Source organism: Dromaius novaehollandiae, chromosome 3 (assembly GCF_036370855.1).
Source record: "Dromaius novaehollandiae isolate bDroNov1 chromosome 3, bDroNov1.hap1, whole genome shotgun sequence".
Classification (NCBI taxonomy): domain Eukaryota; kingdom Metazoa; phylum Chordata; class Aves; order Casuariiformes; family Dromaiidae; genus Dromaius; species Dromaius novaehollandiae.
The window spans coordinates 105569439-105580460 of NC_088100.1; the positions used below are offsets into that span (position 1 = coordinate 105569439).

Here is an 11022-nt window from a genome sequence, read left to right on the forward strand (position 1 = left end):
ACCTCTTTGCAGGCATATAGAACCATTGACTTCTGGGAAAAAGAAGCCCCTGTTATCTGCTTGTGACATTATTGATGTATTTGAAAGGGTCAAAAGTAAAATTCAAGAAAAACAGGTGATGGGAAATACTGTTACCTTTTGGTTTTTCTACCTTGTCTTTTACTGCTTATTTGTGCCCTTACAAAGACAAGGAAGATGGAGGTCAAAAAATAGTCAGCGGATAATTAATTGGCTGATTTAGCACTTGCTGTCAAGTTTACATTCATTATTCTGCATTTTTAATGGCATGTTTTCTAATATCACATACATCCTATCACATATGTCCTGCCTCAAATTTCATTCATACGTCTTTGTGTCTGGAGATTCTGGCTACTTGGCCCAGGTGCCCAAATGCCATCTCCTTCTAAGCTCTAAAAAGACTCACTTTGAATGCTTGATTACCCAAGAGCAGAGAGACTTATATGGGACTTAGTTGCCCTCAGCAGATGATCAGCTTATTCTACAAGTCTTAGAATTTTATCTTGTTCAGGAAGAATAGGAATTAGGAGAAGTCTGAGCCATTCTAATAGAATGCATAATTGTGTCTTTTTTATAATTGTAAGTGTAGGCTTGTTATATTCATTAGCTATCTCAGTTGGCAGGAGCACTCTTTATAAAGAAGTTTGAAGACTACCTGAGGCAGCTTAGGCTTTTGAACACAAAAGAAAAATAGTTTTGAGTTACTGAAGAATTAATGGTTTATTTTCCCATCTTCTTCCCACATATCAAGTGCATCCTATTGCAGTATGTGAATATAACGTGTATGAAGTATAGCTCCCCTGGGAATGGAAGCAGTGAACACTTACCAATATGCTCAGATGTGCAACAGCCAAGGATATAGAAGAAAGTTTGGTCAAGCATAACCAGTCCAACCTGCAAATGTATGAAAAATTAAAAAGAGGCTTTGAGCAAGAATTGTCATTTATGTCCCCAAATTAGTCTTTGCAGAGTAAATAGAATAGGGTGGTGTATGGCTTCATTTGCAAAACCAAATGGATATGCGTTTATCCACCTTTTAGACATTCCTTGCAGTCAGAAAACTAGTGGATATTAAGACGCTAGTTGCAGATTAGAAAGAGCTGTAATTGCTTCTCTCAGTGATTGTATTACAAACTGTATTCTGTTGTTTCTCTCTGTTACCTGAGGAAAGTAAAATTCTCATTCATTCCTTACGAAAAGGATTTTGCAAGGTGTACAGACAATGGAGATTTAGATCCACTGCAGCTTGTGTGGATAGCTGTCTGATACCTTTTGTTTAGGGATCCTCCCATGTAATCATAAGATGATTCATGTGCTAAAATTTTATCTGATCCAGGACCAGGGTACTTCACTATTTGCAGGATAGACTCCTTTGTCCCTCTCCACTTTTATGATTTTTTTTTCCTATAATGATATTTTAAGAGGGCTCCACCATTTGTTATCTCTACTTTTTTCCAGTCTAGTCAGCCTCACTATTTTTATGTGCTGCGTACTAAGGTGGTGACAGCTGATTAGGTTTTTATTATATTTGCTTTTATTCTGTTGTACACCTTTCACCTACTTTGACAGAAGTGAGACATCAAGGAAAAAAAATGAAATAGTAACAAAAAGGAGGAAAAGATTGAATGCAACAAGATTTTATTTTTAATCAGCTTTGTTCTAATTTCAGCTTGCCCAACAGTTTTTGATATGCAAAAGAAGTGTCCTTCATATTGATTTAATGAAAATGGTCATTTTGCTGAGGGTGTGTGTATATATCATCCATTCAAGATTTGAATATGCTCATTTGAGGTTTTTTGAGCTTAGTATGTCCTCTGGTTTGTTTCCCACTCTTTTTAAAATTATAGCAGCTAAATTTCATACTTTTGCCAATTCAAATGGTGTTCATTTTTTCTCATAGCCAAGTAATTTGTTTCAACTTGTAGTTATTTCTCTTAAGATACCTCTCTGAAGGAATTTCTTTGTATTTCTCTTCCTCCTATACCCACACCTCTTCATCCAATATATCCTACAAACCAGTCTGCTTTGAACATCTCCTTTTGTCAGCCACAAGACTATCAAAGGCAGTGATTTGTGGGCTTGGAGCAGCAGAGACAATACTTGCCTGGGTCACTAGTAATTAAGGAAAGTCAGTGGTCGAGAAGGAGAAAATCAGCTCAAGCCAAACTGAAGCATTTAGATATTTTACTGCTGCATCCTTTTAGGCCTCTCTCAGCTTATAAATATTAATTTAAAGACTACCAACAAGGACAGTAAACGGATTTGGGCATAAAACCTCCTGTCAGGAGTGATTTGTGCCCAATAAAAGGAGAGCTGGATAGAGAAAGCTTGCTTCACTAAGTTTATGATAGACAGTGAAAGAGTGCCATCAAAATAAAAAGGCTTTCACTATGTAGTCTGCTATGCGGGTGTCTTCATTCCTAGCAAGCACCCTACTGCTACTGTATTGCTTTCTTTTATAAACACATTTGACTCAAGAAGGCCGAGGTCTATGGTAGTGCCAACGCTGGCCATGCGCTTTGCAGGAGAGGTCCTGGAGAGGGACCATTTGTATCGGTGGCACCTTGTATTGAACTTTGCGATGGAGAAAGCTGACTAAGGTACACCTGTTTCCTCCTGATACCCAACCTGCAAGTACAAAAGAAGTCAGTAGACCCTGTATAATCTATGAAAGCATGTCTTTAAAATGTGAATGGACTAATTACATCCTCCCAGACTTCCTTCTGTAACAATCTAGGAGACTTTCACTCTAAACTATAGTCTATTTCATTCTTCAATAGAAAATAGCACAAATTTTGTTTCTTTTCTTCATTCCTCTGAAAAGCCAAGTTCATGCCTCTTGAACTGGTAAATAATATTGTTGCTGACTGGAACAATTCAAAAAGCTGAACACCAGATAAATATTAACTGAACAAAATTTTAAATTAATTCAACATAACACTTTACTTAACCAAGTCTATGCACAGTAGCTGTGATTTCCACATGCTTAGTCTTGATAATATGTACTCTACCCATACCCTGTCTCTGTAGCTAGATCTGGGGATGGACACACACTTCACATCTTACAGTGTATAGTATTTGGCCACTTTGTTTACCCCCACACCATAAATTAGTAAAACTCTCTTGGAAGTTGTTGCATGGTGTCAATAGCCATATTCCTGTAGTTCACCTTCTATGTTTCAGATCTGGAGATTCAGAGTATTAGGCAGGCCTATTAAAAGATACTAACTTTTCCATTAATTTGTAAATTTTTAGCAATCTCAGTAAGCCATAATAATTGTTTCCTTGTCTTGAGATCATGCACAGAAGCAATGTACAAAGCAAAATGGCTGCAACACTAGAAAAAAGGGCATTTTGGGAAAGGTCTGCCTCTGAACAAGCTGGTATTGGGTGCCAGTCTGTTGACCCTCACGGTTTGATCCAGTCAGAAGGATCACTGAGGAGAAAGTACTGCCTGGGAAAACCTTACAGGTAGAGGGCAGTGGAGGAAGAGAAAGGAAATATGTATTTGGGGAAATACCCTTATGAAAAAATGCTGAAAGCCAGAGCTATGCTTTGTCAATGGAATTAACATGAAACAAGGGTCCTTAGAGATGATCATTCTGAAAAGAAATGAAAAATACATAAAACTTTGTTTAATTTATGGAATTTATAGGCTGCTGACCAGTAAGTATAAAGTTCTGTTCCCTGGGTCCTCACTATCACTCATGTATTACTTGTCAGTAAATGTGGTGCACTCAGAACATAACAGCTACGGTAATATTTCTGTTCCCACTGCAGCTTTACTACACCCATGAAACTCCGTAATCTTTAAATTCCCTCACTGTTAACATCTGCTGAAACATTATTGGTCCCAGCATAGCCAAGCTGCTCTGAAATTACATTTAGCAGAGTAGTTAATGCTAACAGTATAATTCTAGAAGCAACCATGTTTTAAAAAGGCTTTATAACTGACACAGCGACTGTGCCTCCTTCTGATTTTATTCCCTTCCCACTGCTCTGTTTTTCGTCATTATCTCATCTGCAGGCCAGAATTCATGTTTAAACAGCATTTTCTTTTCCTTTTAGAAAAAAAATTATGATTTTGTTTCTTGACCTAGATCTCTAAAACAAACTTATGAAAACACCTTTTTTTGTACTAAAAAAAATCCAGATACAACATCAATTCAAGGGGTTATAGTTCAAAATTAATCAATTTTTAATAAAATTCGTATATGTTACCACCCATTTAGGATGCTTCACATGGTTTAAATTCAAATGGCCCTACATATAAGCAAAATAAGCAGGTTGCATATGGACATTATTAATGATGATGCCTCAGTAAGTTCATTTTCAGCTAATAAAGAGTTCACGTGCTCAGGGCTTTGCTTTTATAGGACAGTGTTGCACAGAGGGCATTTACTTAACCACTGGCTGTTGTAATCATGCAACCGTTACTCCAAAAATTAAAATGCAAACAGAGGATTTTATCTGCAATTCTGCTGTATATTTTTTTCATGGTATGTAATATAATATATATTACAATATACAAATAGAGCTATATAACCCTATATAATGTTATATTCACAGATAATCTGGAAAAATAAACAAACTTTTTAGAAGAAAAAGAATTTACACATGCTTTTCTAGGAAATTAAGCTGAAAACTTCCACTTTCCTTCCAGTGAGTGAAAAAACACATTCGGCAATTCATCACTCAGCTAACAATCCTGCTATCTTGGTTTCAAAAAACAGCTGTGATTCACACACATTCTATTACTGGAAAATTACTTGTTTAATTTATGTCACTATTAGATATTATAACACTCATGTATTTAGAATATTAGCCTAAACCTAAATACTAGACCGATAAAAAAACTCAAGAATTCCTGTTCAAAAAACAATGAACCATATAGTTTAAAACACAACTATGTGAAGAATAATTTTTGTATTACCTAGCTTTGTACAAGGATAGATAGAGTCCTAAAAATGTTAAATTTAACTGGTTCCTGATTCATGAACAGCAGTAAATGACATCTGTGCCAGATGGCAGTCAACATTTGTGTGTGTGTATACTCTGATTTTCTCTTCTCACGTCCCATCTACTTTTTGTTAGTAGTTGCTGCTTAAGTGCCAGTGTCCATAGTGATTTCATTCAATGTAGGTTAAAGCAATGCCAGTGAAGGAATTTCCCAGGGATACCTTGCTAGTTTATTATGCTGTTCCAATAACAACAGTGCTAGATTCAAGACAATTTATTAAATATTTTCCAGTCTGTTTTTCTATTCCTCCCACACATCTGTTCTAGAAACACATTTTCAAGAGGGATCATTCTTGTCGTTGTCTTCTTGTTTATAATGCAATAGTGTGTCCTTTAAGCAAACAAGTAAAATCATAGTTTCTTCATGACTATTAAAGCAAATATATCACAGTGTGATGCTATTTGTAGCAACGCAAAATAATTTCTGTTGAGACTTTGCAATGCAGTGATGTCCAGGGCAAGACTGTTTGCTGTGTGGATCATTTCCTTTCGTCCTGTCATACCCATATCTGCTTTCTGTATGAAAGGGAATAGTAAGCTCAAAATCTTGTGAAGCTCACCAGATAAGCCAGCCAACCCTGTGGTTACTCCAAGTTTAAACCCAGCTGCTGCTAAGTCTTGTCAGGAGAGACACCAAATCGTATCAATGACATAGCTTCCCCAGTCAGAGGGAATGGCAAAGCCTTTGAAAGAACAAGTTAAAGCAATTTTATGCATCATTATCATAATGCATCAGCCTCAAAACACATCATAAGGCAGCATTTTACAAACTTTTTACTGCAGCCTATTGGAATCAGAATTTGAATACTTCTTTTTTCTTCTTCTATTTTTAGAGAAGCTGAAACAAAACTGGGGAGAAAAGGGAATTTTAATACAAACAAACGTTATGAAATTTCACACCTCCTTCATCTACAAATCAGTAAAAACCAGCAGAATTTTTGAAAAGCAGAAAATTGGCTAACTAACTTCTGACATTCTTGCTTTCATTAAAACAGAATCTAGGACCAAGCCATTTTGCCTAAAAAGTTACTTTTGGAAACTAAAACGCAGATAACAATTCTTGGTGTTTGGTCAATGCCAGCTCTGGATAAGAATCTGAATTCTGCTATTTCTGAATTGCACTTGCATACAAAGCATGATTTTGAGCAATGCCATATTTTAAATTTTACTTCTTTTGTCAAAAACCGCAATATTGAAATATTCACTTCAGTATCAACTCTGAGGCCTAACTAATCAGTGACCTTCTTAGAGGAAGCCATATAATATGTATGTCAAATACCAGCTATATTGGCAGAACTGTATCAATCAGGGTAGTAGTATCTTACATATTATGCTACGTAATAGGTCTCTCTCTCTCCTGAAGTGCTTAAAAAACCTACAAAAATTATTCTGAAACTGCTCTAGAGATAAATGGCGCTTTCTGGGGGATGTGATACCCATATCATTTATCATAATATTAAAAATAGTACTTAGCTGCATAGGGCACTTTGGTGCTTCTTATTTTCTAAATGTTGTAGAAATATTTGTTAATGATTCCATTAGTTACTGACTATAACAATTATGACTTGACTTTAATGATCAATGTATGCATGATATTCTCATTTATTTTCTATATAACTCCCTATTTTTTAAGGGCAAGCACTCCCATACTTTTGGAAAGGTAACAGCAATCTCCCCAGCTGAAAGTCACTTGGCCTTTGGTCCCCTTCCTCACCACAGCCTTTCTGATGTGCCGGTGCTCTTATCTCCTGACTCCATCACAGCAAGGCTTGGGAGGAGGAGAGGCAGTTCCCTAGCTCATGCTCATGACTCTGCCTAAGCTGCACAGTGCCAGAGCTAAATCTAAATTTAACTAGCTTATATAACGGAAGCAGTGTAACAGTGCTAGCTATGGTAAAACCATATTGTATTTATTTTTCTGGCTGTAAGGACTGAATTAAGGTTGCATAAGCACAGACAGATCTTGGTGTCCTGACTATAAGTAGTAGTGGCCCTCTTTTAAGTAAAGTTTAAGACTAAACATCCAGACTCTCATGGGCAGAGGAGGAAAACATGCAGTAATGGAAGCATATTTTTGCCTGCTTTCCCCAGGCTTGATTCTCACGGCCCCTTCCCATACAGACTGTCCTTTTCCATAGCCTCTCTATCCTCTGCTTTTAATTCCTTCTCTTAGTTCCATTGTCCTTTAAATTCAGAGATAGATACTTCTTTGCTTATTGATTGTTATTGATTAGATCTACTGGATTTCCCACACTATTCTCTCATTTTTGGGGTAATTCTTTTGGACCATGTAGCCTTTTACCTAACTGTATAGGAAGATGAGGTGTTTAATGCTGAATAAGATTTCATTCTGACAGCCATGTAACTAAAAGTTAAACACTGCAGTTCTTAATTGTACATGCCTAACTGGTGAAGTCTCTAGTTGCTGGTCCAAAAAAATCTGTTTTTCTCTAATTGGATTACATTATTCTAAGTATTTTGTAGATTATATGTATATATAATTTCAGCCTTGAAAAAAATACGTAACATGGGAAATTTCAGTACATGTGTAATTCTGAGACATTTCTACACAACTGGAAAATCTGGTTATAAGGAAGAATACAAGCTTATCCTGTAAGACAGTCGTCAACAATACTATCACATCCAGCACTGAAACCATCAAAACCATCAGCCCTGATAAGACTTGAGTCATTGGGTTTTGAATTTACAGGCTATATGTTGATGAATGGGGATATTCATAATAGTTTCTCTTCTTTGTATTTGCAGACACAGAAATGTAACACTTTATCCAGTTCAATCCAAAAACCAAACCAAACCAAAAAAAAGGGAACAACTACCCCTTGCCCTGTCCCCTCTTCGTCCTTTCACAAAAGCTTCTTATAAAACTCCCTGTGCTTAAAATCAGTGTGTGGAAGGAAGAACAGGAAAAAAAAAGCTCTTAAATCCAACCAGTTGTTATAATGAGAGCTGTAGATTATCATATTATTTCCCTCAGTCAAATCTTCCTGCTCTAAGACTGACAAGTAGCCTAGCTCTCATAGAAATGAGGTAGAAAAAATAAAAGTCCCAGGTCTACACAATATTGCACAAATGATTCAGCTACTATAGCCTTTCAGACCTTCTGCCCATGCACAGATCAGCATCAAGGATTTATGACCTGATGAGCTTACAGTCTGAGGTGGTGGTGCTGCAGCTAAACCTGGTGTAATTCTGATGTTCCTCCTCTAGCACTGCAAATGAAAAGTGCAGTTCAAGCAGTGCTAGTTTTTACAAACTGCAGCTCACTGTACTTATATACTTTAGAGGTGGATCATATGTAATAAAAATGTAATTCTATTATGATGATGATGACTAATGCACAGCCGTAAGCTATGCTAGTTTAAGTGCTGAGCTCCACTGCAACTTTGTCTGTCAGAAAACTAATTCAGTGAGGGGCAAACAATCTGTGAATATTTGCTAACTTTGCTTAAATAGCTTTTTAGACAGAAAGATGGAAAAACAATATTTTAATATATAATTTAAATCTTCTGAACAATATGTTGCAATGTTCCATTTCAAAATGACTGCTGGTTTCAGTTAAATGCCATGGCATGAAATAAATAATAAACAAGCAAACAAACAGATAGAAGTATAATGGGAATATTAGAATGTAATGTTACAATTGACCTGAGACCATATTTTGTTTTGGAGGGCGTAGTGAACCTTCTGAAAGCTGGCCTATGGCCTTCTTTCAAAGCACTGTCTTTGAAGAAATCTTCTCTAGCCACATTCAAGTACTTCCAGGCTCTTCATGCTGCTTTAGACTTTCAAAGAATGCAGAGAGCAACATGTGAGGATAAGGTTTGTTCCATAGCTTGTAGTATGTGATCACATAGGATTTAGTATGAAATTATGAATGGCAGTTCTCTGTACGTAAAAATGGGAATCAAGCCTCAGGACTGTCCTACATATAAAACTACAAAATCAAAAGGAAGTGTATTAAAATGGTAGGAAAACTGGTATTTAGATGCATGTCCTGCTGTCTTCTTATTCATAGGTCACAAAAGCCCTTTCTTTTCTGGATAGAGAAGAGGTTTCACAATATAATAAGAGTATTATTGAAAAGAATTGTTTTATAAAAAAGTTGAATTAAAAATTGCAGAGCCATACTGTAATACCATTAAGACACTCCTGGGTATGTTTTAATGGTCCATTAATACACGCCTCAGGTGACTGGATGCATGAGGCTGCACATCTTACAGCATGTATTAATGAACCTCTGAAACATGCCCTGTCATGTGCTAATATTGCATTACGATGTTGCACTGCTGGGAAGCCTCAGAAGTAACCAGAAGAATGTTTTTGATCTGCAGGAAATACTATGATTAGAGTATATATATGATTGTGTTATCTGATTGCCTGTGTGTCTGCATCTATTGTATTTTCAGATATTCAATAAATACCAAAATAGTATTAAAGCAATAAGGTCTGTAACACCCATGTAAAATGATCTGTTATTAAATATTAAAATGCACACTAAACCACATTAGGTATTTCATACACATGCAGAATGATGAATCCTTGCCCTAAAGAGATTATAGGTATATATGGTATAGATAAGGCAAGGTTATAAAGGAAGAAGTTCATTAAGAGAGGCCTGTGTATTTCTGTTCTTCTATAATCCTTGTCTATTTTTATCTTTCACTCTAACCTGTGCTTATTATAATGTAACCCTTTTCTTTATGATAAACATTTTAAAATATGTGATGTTATGATTCTTGATTACCTTGAGCAGAATGCTATAGATCCTCATTAGAAAGAACTTCAGGTATTTTTAACTCAGAAGGGCCTTTTAAGAAGCCTTATATATGGGTAAGCCACTTGAGAAAAAATACTTAAGCGTATACTAAACTGCATTTCCACTCAGCAAAGCATTAAAGTTTCTCCATGAGCTTAAATTCCATTGAGATCAAGTAGAACTTACACATACCTAAAGATAAGCATGTAAGTAAGCTCTTTGTTGGAGAGAGATGCACTGATGATTCAGAGCCAGAGCTGCCTGTAAGGCTGCCTTTTACATGACACAGTATAATGCTACACTTACAGTGCTGGGAAAAACAATGTTATCACAATTAAGGAGGGAAGGAAGATGTTAAAATACGGTTCACTTACCATAATATGAATAAAAAATAGGAGTATTTTCCTATGCTTCAAAGTTGTTTCTTCATTGGGCAGCTCTCATTGTTCTCCTTGCTCTCATTGGCATCTCGCAACCAGTAATATAACTGAGGAAAAAATGAACAATTACTATACAGATTTATATTTCTCCACTCCTGCCTTTTGTGTACCATGGTACCTTCTTTCACTGAAAGGCCTTTTAAATAAGAGGTATTTAACAACTGGACTGAATTTGCCGCTTATTAAAAAATAAACAAAACGTAGCTCATAAGAGATATGGGTAACTACTTACTAGGCAGATTTTTTTTTAATTCTTTACTGGCAGATCATACAGTTCCAGCATTACAGCAGCTTGTCACCGGATGGAGGTCATTACATTTCTTCTGGAGTTGTTCTGCTCCAGTCCTGTATGTTTAGCTGAAAAGTAGCCAAAAAGTTTAAACATTAAAGAAAATTAGACAATGAAAATGATTGCATAGTGGATGAAACAATCAAGACTTTCCATCTCTTTAATGTATCGAAATCAGACTGGGTAACTTTTGAAAGTTATGCTTAATTGAATTATTAGGCTCATTACAAGAAATACAGGGAAATTTAAAGTTTTGTGATATACAGAAGGTCTGACATGATAATCTAGTACTGTCCCTTGGCTGTAAGCAAATGACTTCATGATTAGTAATCAAGCTATTTTTCTCCAGTTTAGCAGAGATACAAGCTGTGTTGCTTTGCTCCCAGCAATGCTCACGCTTTTTAACAGAATGCCTCTCTTTTTTTCTTTTCTAGTATTTGAATCATGCAACAGATGAGGAGGAATCTCTCTTCAAGCTG

General features: G+C 36.1%; 1 long non-coding RNA gene across 1 annotated transcript; it reads right to left on the reverse strand.

Annotated features, from left to right (window-relative positions):
- Positions 1-845: 845 nt before the first annotated feature.
- LOC135327723 (uncharacterized) lies at positions 846-10613 on the reverse strand. The gene is made up of 3 exons (XR_010388112.1): positions 10487-10613; positions 10189-10301; positions 846-912 (listed from the first exon to the last, which is right to left on the reverse strand). It is a non-coding gene; the product is annotated as an uncharacterized LOC135327723 (long non-coding RNA).
- Positions 10614-11022: the final 409 nt, after the last annotated feature.